The sequence below is a fragment of the Capsicum annuum genome, chromosome 9 (genome assembly GCF_002878395.1).
Source record: "Capsicum annuum cultivar UCD-10X-F1 chromosome 9, UCD10Xv1.1, whole genome shotgun sequence".
NCBI classification, from domain to species: domain Eukaryota; kingdom Viridiplantae; phylum Streptophyta; class Magnoliopsida; order Solanales; family Solanaceae; genus Capsicum; species Capsicum annuum.
Window position 1 is genome coordinate 106,763,452 of NC_061119.1, and position 16,868 is coordinate 106,780,319.

Sequence of the window (16,868 nt, forward strand, 5' to 3'; positions counted from 1 at the left end):
AGAAAAGGACTGTGAGCTATGAAATGGTAGACAATCTTTATCATTGTAGTGCTATTGCTACAAGATCTATTGTCCAGAAGAAAGCTGATCTGGGAGCATTTACTGTTCTATGTACGATTGGATTACTAAAGTTTGAAAAGGCCCTTTGTGATCTTAGGGAAAGTATAAATCTTATGCCATTGATGATTTTTAAGAAACTGGGTTTAGGAGATCCTACGCCCACCAATATGTGGTTCTAATGGCGGATAGATTGGTAAAAAGACCGATTTGGATTCTATATGATGTATTTGTAAAAGTTGTAGATTTTATATTTCCCACCGACTTTATAATTCTTGATTGCGAAGTGGACTTTAAAGTACCCATCATTTTGGGTAGGCCATTCTTAGCAACTGGGAGAGTGTTAGTTGACATGGAGCTGAATGAGCTAAAATTTAGCCTCAATGAGAAAGAAGTTAGTTTTGAAGTATGTCGGTCTATGAAATAATAAAAGGAGATGAGTGTCTTCTCGATTGTTGATGTATTCTACACAGATGAGCGAGATGTACCAGTGAAGGATAGGTATATTGTAGAGACCATAACTGGTTTGGTTGAACTTGCAAGCAAAGATGTAAGTAACTTCAAAGTGGTTAGACTAGGAATAAAGCAATGTCTTGATCCAACAAATAAGGTACAAATGGTATCATCGATGTATCTTGATGAATTCGGAGTAGTTAGGATAATCGAGTCGTGCCGCGATGTGAAATCAGCCGCTGCATGGGAGGCAACCCATGATTTTATTTTCATTTTATCATGTTAATCAAAAATGCAAAAATAAGAGTCGAGTCACGACCGAAACTATGGAGATTGGTGGGAGGCAACCCATCCTTCTAATCATTTTTTTGTTGTTTCTGATTAAGTGTAGAAGTATGAAGTACTAAGGAGGAGATTAGTACCAAATTTAGTTTGGAATTGAGCCATGTCAATGGTGGTAAGTTAAGGAGTGATAGGAATATTGCAGGTAAGTTGGAGTGGTCAAATGTGTAAGGCTTAAGTATGATTTGTGTTAGAGTCGTGCCCCAATTTATGTTAATCTGACCTAAAAAGTTTGGCAGTGCGACTTTATTTTGTGACTTTCAATGAGGTATGCGGTGGTAGCGTAGGGATCAGGTGCGGGAGAGAAGCCTCCGTGGTGCGAACCTTTCTCAATGCTTTATATAAAGAATGGGGTGCATGGCATCCAAGTTTAAGTTTACTACAGGGTGTGTGGTGCCCAAGATTACATAGGCCATGGCAAAGGCATCGCCTAAGACATAGCCTAAGATCATCCTCACATATGCTATAGCTTATGCGTTGCACACCTTAACTTTAGCGATGGCTTGTGCATCTCACATCCAATTGTACACCCTCATGTTTCACTTGTGCGATAACCAATGTGGTGCACAACCTAATCTATGCGATACCTTGTGCGACACACACTTACCCTTGTGCGATCACCTGAGCAGCGCATACATTTCTTTAGGCTATCAGGTGTGCGGCACTTACCCTATCACCAATACCCACTGCCTTAATTATATGATAACAAGTGCAGTTCCTAACTCACCTTGTGCGGCAGTTTGTGCGACGCATACTTGAGGTTGTACGATTACTTATGCGCCGCCTAGACCAACGCACATGCTCACTATTTTGGTTAAGTGATGGCATGTGTGACGTACACTTAATGATCTACGATAACATATGCATCACATACCCTTCCAATTTAAACATGAATCCAACTTTAACTTGCGTCAACCCAACCCAAATTTTCATTCTTTAAATATACTTCACACCCTAAATGCCCAAATTCATCCTTATTTTAGCCTTAAGCCGTACAATATTGAGCTCTCACCATTCTCTTTGTCCCTCACTAATCTTCCATCTTCAAGGTAAGTTTTACTTTCTTAATCCTTAGTTATTATGACTCTATGTTATAGTTAATTAATAATTAATTTCTTAAGGATTACGAATTAAATTCTTGCCATGGCAATATTGTGAAAGTGATGGTGTTTTGTATATTTTGGTATGGTTGAAAGTGTAGAGCATGATTCTGTTTAAAAAGTGCCTCATTGAAATAGAATTGGGACAATTAAAGTGAGTGAATTGTATTGCGAATAATGTAGGTACACCATACCAAAGTGTATGTCGATGAATTCTGAGTACCCGATAATAACACTTAATTGGTTTATACTAAAAAAATTAAGTGTGGGGTAGTAACTTTACCACTCTCATCTTAATTATGGTTAGTTTAATTATGTGTGGCTGGCATGGATGATATGATGAACACAGGAAAAATGGCTCTGATGATGATCTTAATGCAGGTGGCATGACTCCTAATGTGGATGAGGAGTAGTACTAGCCAGGTTCATTATCATGTTATTTGCACTGGGGACAGTGCTTAGCCTAAGTGTGGGGTGGCTTATTACTTAGCTACTTGTTTTGTAAGAAAATAGTACCTTCTCCTTAGCATTCTTCTGTGATAGGATTAGTTATTTTGTTTATTTTGTTTCTTGTTAGATGTTTATTCTATTTAGTCATAATTAGGTACTTTTCTCGATGATGGATGGATGACGACCATCTTAAGAGAAAATTAGTCATTTAATTGCATATAACTGTTCTTGTGGATCACATGACATTATAAATAAGTATGTGATGGATCATTACATTTGAAACACCTAGGCTCTAGTTGTGACTTTTGTTGTGATTGTTGGTTTTATTTGAATTTATGTAATTATTGGGTCGAGAATCTATAATGCTCCTAATTGAGTTGACCATATGCCATGAGTGTGTAAGACTGTTATATATTCCTTATTGCAACTAATGCTAGAACTTGCCTGGTGTGTGTGCAAAGCGAAATAAATATTGTGAGTTTAGGAGATGATTTCGACATTTCTTTGATAGCCATTGTTCATACCTTTTTTTGACCTACCTTTGTACATTATCTTGCTAGCCCCGTTGAGCCTTTAACTTGTTCTTTTGTTAGCCTCATATGTAGCCTAATCCATTCTTTAATAGATCGTAATTTGATCCAAAAGCTCCAAAGCGCTTTAATGTAAAATCAATTTGAGTTAGGAGTTTGACAATAAGAGGAAAAATGTGAAATTGATGCCCCAAAGTCTAGTTATTGGCATGTGAAATTGATGTGGTTGGGAGTAGCAAAAATTGTTGAAAAAGTTCTAAACTTTATCCTGGACATGTTACAATGAACCTATTTTGGCTCTGGTCCTTCTTGGACATTGTGCACCTCAACTAAGGCAAATTGCTTAAGTTGAGGGTGGCTATTATAGGGGTGCGTAACGTGAAAAGGGTGTAAAAAAATTATTTGAAAGGGTTGCATACTCCCACCACAGTGTTATTAATTGAGCTTAACGAGTTGGGTTGAAAAGCAAATCTGTGAATTTAGCAGAAGTGGAAATTGGTTGTTAGTGATTGGTCTTAATTGCATAATGTAGTGTATTAAAGCTCTTAGGGAAGATAGTCACTATTTCTGGCCAAAATAGTTCCTACCCATTCTTTAGCCTGCATTACAACCCGTAAAAGACCTATTTGATCCTAATCATAGCATTCTGATATTAGTGGAGTATTACACTAAGGGAAAACATATGGTCATCAGTTGTAATTTGAGAATTCTTTGTGAGAGTGAGCGCAACTTGATTCTTGTACCATCTTGTTAGAAACTTACATGATTCTGAGTGATTATGGGTAACTTTCTTGTTGTGAGGACACATGGTTGATGAAAGTTGGGTAATTTATATAATTTCTTTGCTTAAATGGTATGCATGAAATTGCCAACTTAATGAGTCTATTCTTGAGGGTAGGTTGTCTCTAGTAATGATTCCTAAATCTACTTCTTGTTCATAATTATTGTGTGAGCCTATTTGAGCATCTTGTCTTCCTTTATGGGTGCTAAGGCTTGTGTAGTATGCACAAATGGATATGTTGTTCGAGGAAGAACAAAGATTTAGGTGTGGGGTGGTAATCTTGGGTGTATTTATACGCCTAAGCACCATAACTTATCCATATTTTAGCTAAGTTTAGAGAACAAAGTGCCTAGTTTCTTATGTTTTTACTCTACTTCTATGTAATTGAGCTAACCGATGTGCTTAGAATGATTTTAGGTATTAATAAGGTAGATAAAGACATAATGAGACTATTGAATGCGGATGACATATGACACAAGAGAGAGTAGCAGTCTGGACCAAATGTGGCGCCTAAAAACCATGTCCAAGACTAGTTTGTCATTTATAATTAGTTCAGGGACTTAGAAGGCAATTATGAGAGAAAAGATTATTAAAAGGCTTAATGCTGAATTTTTATTCATTATTGATTATTTTGTATTATTTTGGATTGGAGAGTGGCAGTATAGCTTGAGGAGAGAGAGAGAAACATTTTCTCTGTTGTTTTCACTATTCGCACACCAAGATCATCTTCTAGTTTTTGGTATGATGAATATATTTATGATGTTTTTCATTTTATTTATTAGTAGCTAAGTTTATTAGTTAGGGTTATGGAAGCCTTGTAGCATACAATCTATTACTTTGGGTTTTGAATTCATTATGCATTGATGTGTTTACATCACACTCTCTTCATTTATCTTGAATTCTCATGGTTGCAAACATAGAGGATATGCCTTAAAACACAACTTGTTCGAAAGAAAGGTTGATGTTCGGAAAAGAAAGTAGTGATAAGAAAATAGGATTTCCAACCTCCATTTCATATGTTAATGCCTTAGCAGGATTAACTACTTGGAGATTTCGTATTGTTTTTGGTAAACGCTTTTGAGTCGAGAGAACTAATGTGAATTAGCCCTTGATAGTTGAGAAACACTAGGATTATGTTATTAAATACAATACGTTTCTCTGTAAGCACGATGTATGTCTGAATTCGTAAAGCCCATAGTAAGAAAGTATTGAAAACTATAAGGTGGACATAACCCTAGCTTGCTATTTCTCTAAATTTGAATACTACTACACATATTTCATCTTGTTAAACTGAAACCATTAATTTGTGAACTGAATCAAATCCCCCTTATTTATTTTACGAAAACGAACGATTAAAAGTCAACTAATCTGGATACAACTTAATTAGCACTATATTCCCTAGGGGATTCGACCCCAACCTAGTTGGGTTATATATTTGACAACGACCGCTTACTCTCTCATAAGAGAGGTGTAATTTGGGCGTATCAGCAAATCCTATCAACACTTTTTTTCCTCCCCAAATATTCACAGACGCCGTTAGTTGTAGTTTGCCCATTTTTGGAAAAATTGTCTGTTTTGGTACATTGAAAAAAATTATCCATTTTGACTCCTAGGATTGAAAAAATATCCCTTTTAGCTCTGAATTCTAAAACAGATTAGTTTTATGTCATGTAAATTTTAGATCCCACAAATTAAAATAGAATTTTTTAAGAAAATCATATTTTACATCCGACCTACCAACAATCCCATAATTGTAAAAATTATAACCTAGAAAAATGTTGAATTTTACACTACTAGTTATATTTTATTTTTTTTTATGAAAAAAAAGGCCTCCAAATGTTAGTTTGCATGTCACGATTTTTTGTGCCAAGGATTTTAGTTAAAATAGGAGAAAGGCATAAATACCCCTTAACTTGTTGTCATAACTTATGATAAACCGTCATTTGAAGACTTTCTAATACCTTTTAAACCTAAATAATTATGTTTTTTCATTGATTTCTATTGATTTGATATTTATCTCATACTTAATGCTCATTTATGTAGGAAAGGTTGAAAAGAAAAGATAAGCAAGTCTTACAAGTCAAAAGAAGGTCAAATGTGAAAGTAAAGGGCCATCTACTTTGCATCCGCTTTCCACCTACTCTCCATCTGCTTTCCACCTTGCTCTCCATCTGCTTAAATAGATCAAAAGCAAAGTGGCATTTTTATAATGTTGGGAAAATGTGGAACTGTAGCTTAAATAGGGAATTTTAGCTCATTTTCACCATCTTTTATCTATCTTCCATCTTACACATTATTCTATCTATAGTTTAGGGTCTTGTAATTTTCTTGGAGCTTGGTGGCTAAATTTGCACTAATTTGAGCTAAGACTTAATTCGAGGAACTCCAAAGAATGGATTTGGCATCTTCCATTGAAGATCCATTGGAGCTTAAAGTATGGTTTGCCTTATCTTTATTTTTAATGAATAACTTTGATGGAAGTTTTGGTTTATTTGTGTTTATTATGTGTATGATTTGTTAGATTTACCTCTTCGGGTTATGTTTGAATATGGTACAAGTGTGTATGGGTTGTGATATATTTGTGTAGATTCTAGTATTTTGATGATGGGTTCTACTATTGCCTGATTAATTGGGTGGGATTTGTGGGTGAAAGCCCCAAATATCCAAATGGGTTTGATGGATTAAAATCCCAAACTCTTGAAAGCTCAAACTATCCTTGGGGTTTGGGTGAATTTTAAGAACCTACATTATCCTTGAAAGAGGGATGTGGGAACCAAGGCAATAGTAGATAATTAATGGCGTAGTTGGCTAATTTTTGGTATCTTAGAAATAACGGTGATTATGTGGTTAACTATACCTTAGGTTCCATCTTAGAAATAGGGGTGCCGAATTAAGATTTTGGGTGATTTTAATTTCCACACTCGTTAGGTACTTGAAAGGGTCAATGAGTGAGATGTTTGAGGTTTTGTTGAAAAACTTACCTCAAAGACTTTAAACCTAGCCTATCACATCATCATCTATTAGAATTTGCACTAAATCATCATGTTCTCATGCATAGGTTGCCCCTAGAAAAACATAACCCAAAGATTCGTTCATAATTGATTACACTCTAATTATTCTTAGTCTTAAATTAGTCCCTTAGAAGCCCCAAATTAACTTCATGTTTGAAAACATAAAAAAAAACCATTTTGTACTATAGGTTTAAATTTAGTTAGTAACTCTTATTTCGAACCTACTCAATCGGCACTCATATTGTTCCTCATTGATTCGACCCCGACTGTTGGTGGGTAAATATATTGAAAATGACCGCCTTATACTCAAATTGACATGTAAGTTGAGTGTTATAAAAAAGGCGTTGTTGCTGGGGAACAATTTGGTGTATTGACTTAGTTTAGAATTTTAGCTTACTTGCTTTAATTCAAACTTGTAAATATTTGTTTGTTATTTTTTTTTGCTTCTTGTGTTGGATTTTTTTATTTCTTATTTACTTGTTACTATGGTATCTCGGGACTACTATGATTTTGGTTGTTGGAAATTCTTTCTTGATGGTCCATGTCCATATTGTAATGGACCCTGTAATACGAGTATGACCATGAAGGTGTGCATATGTGAGATGTATTGAATCCAAGACTTGGAGAGTGCAAATAAAGTGCAAAGGAGGGCCTAAACAGGCTCTAAAACAGTCTACTTTCTACACTCCAAGAGAATCTAAAGTGAAGCATTTGACTAAGGGGTCTTTTGGATATTTCACACTATTTCTGTAACCTACTATAAATAGAATATGTTAGGTAATTTACTACTTAGTTTTTGATGAATATTAAAGGTTGTAACATTGAAACACCCTCTCTTGAAAGAATCGCCTCTTGGCCAAAATTCAACTTAAGTGTACAATCACTCATGCTGGATTCAAGATTGGAAACATTGGATGCTTGGGAGATTGAGGTTTCTCTAGTACCAATATAGGAGTTAGGTATTTATTGTGTATGGTGTTAAAGATCTAAGAGTGGAATAGGCTCTTGGGTTTTAAGATTATACCTTTATTTTGTCTAACTATCTATCCTTTTGTTTGATGTAATCATTTTTTTGTTTGTTGTTGTAACCGTGGGATCTTGTTGTTATTGTGGAATCCGAAACCTGTGTGTTGTGTTCATCTTGTTCATCCTCTTATTGTTGTTTTAGCTCTTGTTATTCTTGCTATTCTTATTTTATTGTTGTTGGCCAAAGTAGCTCTCAAAGGGTCCTCGGATTTCTCTAACTTTGTGGACTATTTTACGTTATTTTGTGCCTTCCATAGTTATTCTTGTATTATTTGGTATCAGAGCATGGCTTGATCTTGTTCCTACAAGATCAATTCTTGGGCTATCTCACTTGAAAAATAAAAAAAAAAGAGTTGAAGTGTTCTTGTGTTCTTGGCCAAATCTAGATTTTATTGTTGTCTTGGCCGAAAACTTTTTGTGTGCCTAGATTTGATAGTCTTTTGTTTGTTTAGTTGTTTCTAAGTGTTGGTATTCTTTTTCACTAGCACTTTAAATCTATATCTAGATTTGAGCTTGAATTATTGATGTTGTTGTTATGAACCAAGTGTGGCCGATTGTTGTTGGCCTTGTTGTTGCGGATTCACCTTGGCCATGTGTTGTTGAACATTGTTGTCCTAAGGTTGGCCATGTGATGTTGTTGATAATTGGTGGACTAAGAACATTTTGTTGAGCTTGTAGTAGTCTTGGCCGTGTGCTGAAGCTATTGTTGTTATGGATTGGAGTTGGTCATATGGTGGTGTTGTGGATCTTGGTGATTGTTGTTGAATTTTCTTGGTGATTGTTGAAGTGTTCTTGCTGTTATTCCCAACCTTCATACCTTGTTAACATAAAGTGAAATTTATATCCAAAAAGGTAAAGGAAAAGGTGTGAGAACTTAATTAGTCTTGAAAGACTTACAATCACTCACCAACTAGTCAATCATATCTCAACCGCTTTTCATAAAACAAGGACCCATGTTTTGAGAAAAAGTGCAAGTCAAGTCAAGACTTTTTGTGTTTGAATTTCAAAAGGGCTCCAAGACTTGTATTTCCCTCCATTAACCAAATTCCACAATTCCAAAGTTGTAAATTGACCAAGACTTGAAATTGGCCCCAAAAAAATTATTAGAAACCGCAACCAATTACGTGCTACCACATCATTATTGTTACTATTTACGCAATAATTTTGTCTCAAATTTTAGATTTTATTAGTTTCTTTTTATTGTTCCGTAGTTTTTTTTGATTGGTCCGAACACTAATTGACAAGCTAGTAAACTCCTACTATATTGTAAGTTAGTTTTGTGTTCGTTTGTTCGTGTTAACGTTCTTTCTGTACTTTTCTCTTTTGTGAATTTTTTGTTAGTTCTTGACTCAAGTTCTACAATATTTCGTTTGAGTTTCAATCAAAAATCTATTCCGTACAAGAGTAGACTCGACCTCAATCACTCACGAAGTACAAGCCGGCTTTCAACACTTGTGAAACCAAGTATGAGTAAAAATCAAGAGTGAGAGTGTGGTGAGGCATTTTTGAGCTAACAAGTTTGTTTGTTTTATTGTTCGTTATTGTCTTTTCTGTTAGGTACCATGGATGCCACCAATCTAAATGCCATGTTTTACCACATTATCAACAATATTGAAGACATGAAATAGCACGTTGAAAGGCTATGTCAATTGGTATCCACACTTATACCAATAAATCTGAAACCTATGCTCCAAACACTTTGCGGTGAGAGCTTTCCGAAGGAAGTTGTTGCCCAAAATTATGAAGGACTTTCACACCGAGGTAAAAATGAACATACTCATGAACGTCAAGGTAAAATAGCTAACTCTTATACTTTGGTGCATGTGAATGATGAACGTGTAACTAATAAGCCATTGAGTATGAGTAGTAACTTACCTACATATGAGTATATTGATTCCTTACCACTTGTGGATGATGTACGTGTTGTACGAGTGGATATACTAGTTGATCCTATAGATGACTGAAGTGACTCTTCTAGAAAGATCAATTTATGTCCACCTAGTGTTAAAGCTATTGTGTTGAATGAAAGTACATCATCGTGTGAAATTTGTATTGACCAACTTGTGTGTAAAACTTGTCCACTACTTGAGAATATATATGATGTGATTAATGAATCTCAAGTGATTGAAGAAATTAAAGATATTGGTCAAGGAAAAGGGAGTGAACCCGTGAGCCTATATTGTTGTAAACATTCTAATGTTTGCTTGGCTCATAAGGTTAATCATGTGCTTGACAGATATGATGACTTGAATTATGATCCCTTTGATGTTAATGGTGGTTTGTGTCTACTCGGGCACCCTAGGTAAAATGTGTCATTGTCTCTTTGGGGTATAGCTCATATACGTGCATCCATGTTTGACATACTTGTACTTAAGTTATGTGAACCATAACTTGAGGATGCCAAGTTGTATTCTTGTTTGTGGAAGGGTCAAAGGATGTTAAAGGCTTCTTGTCACCTTTATGGGGTTGGACAAATTGAAGTATCTTGTGGGACTCTTGGGAGCGTGATTAATAACATTGTTAGAGGGAAACCGAGTTCTTGGGCAAACTACTTATCTTGGATTAGATTGCTGCATGGTAGTTTACCTATTCTCCCTATTGGTATGACTCTCTTGATGGAATTCCTTCCCTCGGGAAGTGGTTGGAAAAAGAGAGGTCCTACGTTCTTGAAATGCCCCTTTTTCTCTTTATGTGTACCTACTTGTGAGTTCATCTTGGATGAGAATTGTGTCTTTGATGCCTTTCTTCATTACCTATATGCATTAATGATATTCATGATGTTGTTGGATATACATCGTATGAGAGGCATAGTTTTATTTTTTGTTCCTTATTTCTTGATGTTCATCCAAGCCCTTTCCTTTGTGATGTTGTACAAAGGCTTTTCATAATTAACACAAAGGATCCTTGGTTGTACTTCAAGTGTGTACCACCGTGGCATGATAATGCTAATTGTTTATTTTGTTAACACTAACCCTTATGCCATCAGGATGTGCGCTTGTTTATTTCCTCTTTGATTTTACAAGGTATGTATTTGAGGTCAAATCCTTTACAAGAAGGGGAGGATGATACGAGTACGACCACGAAGGTAGGCATATGTGAGATGTATTGAACCCGAGACTTGGAGTGTGAAAATAAAGTGCAAAGAAGGGCCTAATAGGCTCCAAAACAGTCCACATTCTACACTCCAAGGGCGCCTAAAGTGAAGCATTTGACTAAAGGGTCTTTTGGACATTTCATACTATTTTTGTAACCTACTATAAATAGAATATGTTAGGTCATTTACTACTTAATTTTTGAGGAATATTAAAGGTTGTAACATTGAAACACCCTCTCTTGAGAGAATCGCCTCCTAGCCGAAACATAGTAACTAGGGATATTCAACTTAAGTGTGGAATCACTCGTGTTGGATTCAAGCTTGGAAACATTGGATGCTTAGGAGATCGAGGTCTCTCTAGTACCAACTTAGGAGTTAGGTATTTGTTATGTGTGGTGTTAAAGGTCCAAGAATGGAATAGGCTCTTGGGTTTTTAAGATTATACCTTCATTTTGTCTAACTGTCTATCCTTTTGTTTGATGTAATCATTTTTTTATTTGTTGTTGTAACTGTGGGATCTTGTTGTTATTGTGGAATCCAAAACTTGTGTCTTGTGTTCATCTTGTTCATCCTCTTATTGTTGTTTTACCTTTTGTTATTCTTCCTATTCTTGTGTTATTATTGTTGGCCGAAGTAGCTCTCATAGGGTCCTCGGATTCCTCTAACTGTATGGACTATTTTATGTTATTTTGTGCCTTTCGTAGTTATTCTTGTATCACCCCACTTTTGGCAAGATTGTAGATATGCTCCCCGAAGAGAGATGTGTGCACCATCTTGATCTTATAGGGAGTATGAGTTTTCTCTATGTGGTGGTCGAGCTAGACATTGTAGTGATTTCCCAAATGCCCCTACCCCTATTATGCTAACCTAATTGCTAGTTCTTCTTATGATTTTGATAGGTCTTATGGTCAAGAAAAGAAAGAATGAAGCACCAAAAAGAGTGGCATTGGAGCTATGCTTTAACTAATCTTTGATCTTTTGGAATTAACGGGAGATAACATACGTGATATGCATCAAGATATGGGGGAATGTAATGAGGAAATAAACAGAATAAAAGAGATCGATATGGAGGTCAATCATTCAAACACCATAACCATGCCCACTCTTTTAAATGAGTTTGATGTTGAGGAATCCTCGATGATTTCCCAACCAACTGAATCAGCCATGAGGGTTGATGCCAAGATTGAGGAAATGGTGCTAGAGTCGAAAGAAGAAACCAAGTAAATCTCTTATGAAGAATCTATCCCAATTCGAGGTGAAGATGTTGAGAAGGATGCAACTCCAAAATTAGGGAGAAGATCGCACTCGAACCACTTTTCAATATTATGTTTGGCGGATGTGATGAAAGTTGAACCACCCAAGCAAATAATGAATTTTGGAGATGAAGAGGAAAATCCCTACATTTTGGAGATTGTCATTCCAAAAGGGCAAAATGAAGCCCCTCACTTGAAGGACAATAAATCATAAATTTGGTGTGTAACAAGCGAATTTTTAATGCTCTCCCCAATACCCAACGAGCCTATTAGAAAGTTTGATGTGAAGTTGGGCAAAAGGTTTAAATCTTTAAAGTGGCAAGATAGAAAATATTTCATTATGTCCTCACCTTTTTCCAAAATTCCTCAAAGATGTATTGATCTAAAGTTGGGCCACCATTTCAAGTTTTCTAAATGGAGACATTAATTTGATAGGCAAAAGATGTTCTGCCACGACTTTAACTGAGGCGCTTCTTGGGAGGCAACCCCAAAAAATTTTCTTGATATTTTCTAATGTTTTTATTTCATTTTTAGCTTATTTTTGGGTGTTCGTATGCGATAGCATAATTTGAAATGGGTACTTCAAGAATGAAATCCTGGATAAGTATATTGGACTTTCTTTTCATCACTTTTCTCTCTTTAGCAAGCTTACCAGGTATGATATTTAAAATATGAATGAAGACCACATTTCATGGTTTCTTTTGGTTTGAATTTAATTCATTTGAGCTTAATTTGGTAGAATGTAGTTTTTGGGATGAAGATTTTTGAATCGCCTTATGCTAAATTGCAAAATTCTTGCTTTTATACACTACTGCACATCATGTGTTCGATGAAACACCCACTTGAGGTTTATTTACTTAATTGAGTGGTGGGTGATTTAATTTGGTTAGTATGATTACAAGTGGTATATTTGGTGATGTATTGAGATTGTTCACATGTGTTGTTATTCTATCTATTCAAGCTCTTACATTTTATGCACACTACATGTTTGTTAAAATATCAATAAGAGAGAAATGTTTTATATGCTTATAAAGGTTAATGTGAACTTTCTTAGGGCATTATGTGATCATATTTGGAGCATGACTTTGAGTCTAATTGATCTTGAATGTGGAATATCCGGTGGTTTTTGATTGAAATTATTGAGAAATGTTGCGCCCCTGGTAAGAGAGATATGAATGTTTATCTTTTCCTATGATAGATTGGGTGACTCCATTCTTAAGGGTATAGAGTCGTTTGTGTTTCTATTAGTGTTATGAGTATTTTAGGATCTAAATGGGCGATATGTGAAGTTGTGAGGAAAGAATCCCATGAAGTGTAATGATAATATTACCTTGCATTTACCCAAGTTTTTCTTTAATTTTTTAGGAAGAAGCAAAAGTTCAAAAATACTTTCAAAATATCATTGACAAGAAATAAAATGATTTTGAAAAAAAAATTCAAAAATATAGTTTTCTTTTTGAGAAAAAAATCAAGGATTTTTTTAGCTTTCTTTTATGTGAGACCATTAAATTCAATTTTCGGCTCTCTTTACAAGGATGACTCCTCGACTCAGAGTAACTTATTAAGCTCAAATTGCTCAAATTGATTGGGAGACTAACTTTTTTTATCTATAAGAATGATGTAATGTGTGGTGAAATTTTTGTATAATTCTTGTACATATGTGTATCCTAGAACTTTCCCCGAGTGTGTTCAAGGTGAAATCCTAGACTTGGAGAATGACCCGAGGCCTTTTTTGACCCATCACATAGCCAAATTTCCACCTTAACCCCTTCGAGCCTTTTTACCCATTTTTTCTTTCTTTGTCTGATGATAACCTTTCTAAAACACTTTAGCCCTTTTTAAAATCTTTCTTTTGACACTTAACCTCCTTTGATGCATTGCATGATTCTAAGAAATGAAATATAGGCAAAAACCTAAGTTTGGTGGAATGAATATGATATGCTAAGATGAGCCAAGAAAGGTGTATGTAAGGTTATCAACTCATGTGCTTAAAAGATAAGAGATGTTCTTAATAATAAAGTTGAATAGCCTAGCCCATAGAACTTGAAGAGAAATTGGATGAATGAAGGTCGAAGAAGGGATTAAAGTTAGAAAGTTTCTTGAAAAAGAAAAAAAAATTAAAAAGGAAGAAAATGAAAGATTTTAATTGCTTTGTAAATGAAAAAAAAAAAGGGAAATATGAAAAATGATTTGAAGAAGAATAAGGTGAGAGTTTGAAAATTTTGGGGATAGAAAGGGTTGAAAAATTGCATTGAAAGAGTTATTTTAGTCACTTAATCAATAGATATTCCTTCTCGCACCTTAAACCTTCATCTTGACCAGCAATACCTTGGTTATTCCAAACTAGGTAAGTCTATATTAGTGGCGAAAAACACAAAGGACAAACCTATGGTTCTACTCATTGTACTTGAATTTCTTTGTGAGAGTGAGTATGAATTCTTTCATTATTTGAGCTCCATTAGAAAATTTCATGTACTTTGTGCGTGTAGAGATAACTCTTGCTTGTGAGTGGCATCAATACTTTGGGGTAGAGGGTGAAGTCTTACTCTCGGTTTGGGTAAATGGGCGAAGTAATTGCATTGTGAATATTGAGACAATTTTTGAAAATTTTGTGTTTTCTATTAAGATGCTTTGTTGATTTGGAAGGTTTATTTGATACAAACTTATATCCTTGCTTCATAAATATGTGCTTATTAAAAATAAATTGGTTTACTTGTTTCCATGACATGTTTAGAAAGTATTTGAAGAGCTTTGTTAGCTTATTCTTTTATTATAGCTTTCGTTTGGGTGGATTTGAGTTAAATACCCTATCTCTTTGAATTGTTCTTGATTACTTGAGGACAAGCAATAGTTTAAGTTTGGGGGTGTTAATAAGCCATCATTTGACGAATTTCTAGTACCTTTTAAGCCTAAATTATCATGCTTTTTCCATTGATTTCTGTTGATTTGATATTTATCTCATACTTAATGCTCATTTGTGTAGGAAAAGTTAAAAAGGGAAGATGAACATGTCTTTCAAGTCAAAAGGAGGTCAAATATGAAAGTAAAGGGCCATCTGCTTTGCATTCGCTTTCCACCTCTTAAGCAGATCAAGAGCAAAGTGACATTTTTGTAATATTGGTCAAATGTGGAATTAGTGCTTAATTAGGGAATTTTAGCTCATTTTCACCATCTTTTATCTATCTTCCATCTTACACATTATTCTATCTATAGTTTAGGGTCTTGTAATTTTCTTGGAGCTTGGTGCCTAAATTTGTACTAATTTGAGCTAAGACTTAATTAAAGCAACTCCAAAGAGTAGATTTGGCACTTTTCATTGAAGATTCATTGGAGCTTAAACTGTGGTTTGCCTTATCTTTATTTTTAATGAATAACTTTGATGAAAGTTTTGGTTAATTTATATTTATTATGTGTATGATTTGCTAGATTTACCTTTTGGGGTTATGTTTGAATACGGTACAAGTGTGTATGGATAGTGATATGTTTGTGTAGATTCTAGTATTTTGATGATGGGTTCTAATATTGCTTGATTAACTTGATTTGAATTTGTGGGTGAAAGCCCCAAATACCCAAATGAGTTTGATGGATTAAAATCCCATACTCTTGAAAGCTCAAACTAGAGGGGTTTGGGTGAATTTAGGAACCTATATCATCCTTGAAAGAGGATGTGGGAACTAAGGTAATAGTAGACAATTAATGGAGTAGTTGGATAATTTTTGCTATCTTAGAAATAAGGGTGATTATGAGGTTAACTATACCTTAGGTACCATCCTAGAAATAGGGGTGCCCAATTGAGGTTTAGGATGGTTTTAATTGCCACACTCGTTAGGTACTCGAAAGAGTCAATGAGTGAGATGTTTGAGGTTTTGTTGAAAATCTTGCCTCAAAAACTTTAAACCTAGCCTACCACATCATCATCTATTAGAATTTGAACTAAATCATCATGTTCTCATGCATAGGTTTCCCCTAGGAAAACATAACCCCAAGATCCGTTCCTAATTGATTACACTCTAATTATTCTTAGTCTTAAATTAGTCCCTTAGAAGCCCAAGAATTACCTTTATGTTTGAAAACATCAAAAAACCACCCCAAACTGTTTTGTACTATAGGTTTAAATTTAGTTAGTAACTCTTATTCCGAACCTACTCAATCGCCACTCACATTGTTCCTTATGGATTCAATCTCGACTCTTGTTGAGTAAATATATTGACAACGATCGCGTTGCAGTCAAATTGATGTGTCCCCCCCCCCCCCTCCCAAACAACTTGCGTGTGAATTATATGATCCCTTTAATGGCTGACGTGGCAAAAAAATAAAATAAAAATATAAAGCACGTTTTGAAAAAAAAGTCAATAAATAAATAAATTTGAGGTCCATTTTTAAATTTTCAACCACTTATTTTTTTCTTTTCTTCTTCCTCACACCCCACCACTCCCTTCTCTTCTCCTTCCTCTATTTTTTTCACACTTACCCATCAATAATTTAGATTTAATTTGGGTACACTTAAAATAATAGAATTCAATAAAGAAACACACCTCCCACTCCCTCTCCCTCCCTCCCTTCAACACACACACATACAAATAAAGATAACCTGTATTTTTCTTTTATATATATATATATATATATATATATATATATATATGAAAGTTGAAGAACAGAGCTTTGATTTGATTGGGGCGGTGGAGTTTCGACACTGCACTTGGGGGTGGAGAGGTGGAGGGGCGAGCTGTAGAGATCGGGGGTCAGAGGAGATGAAAGTATTTTTTTTCTT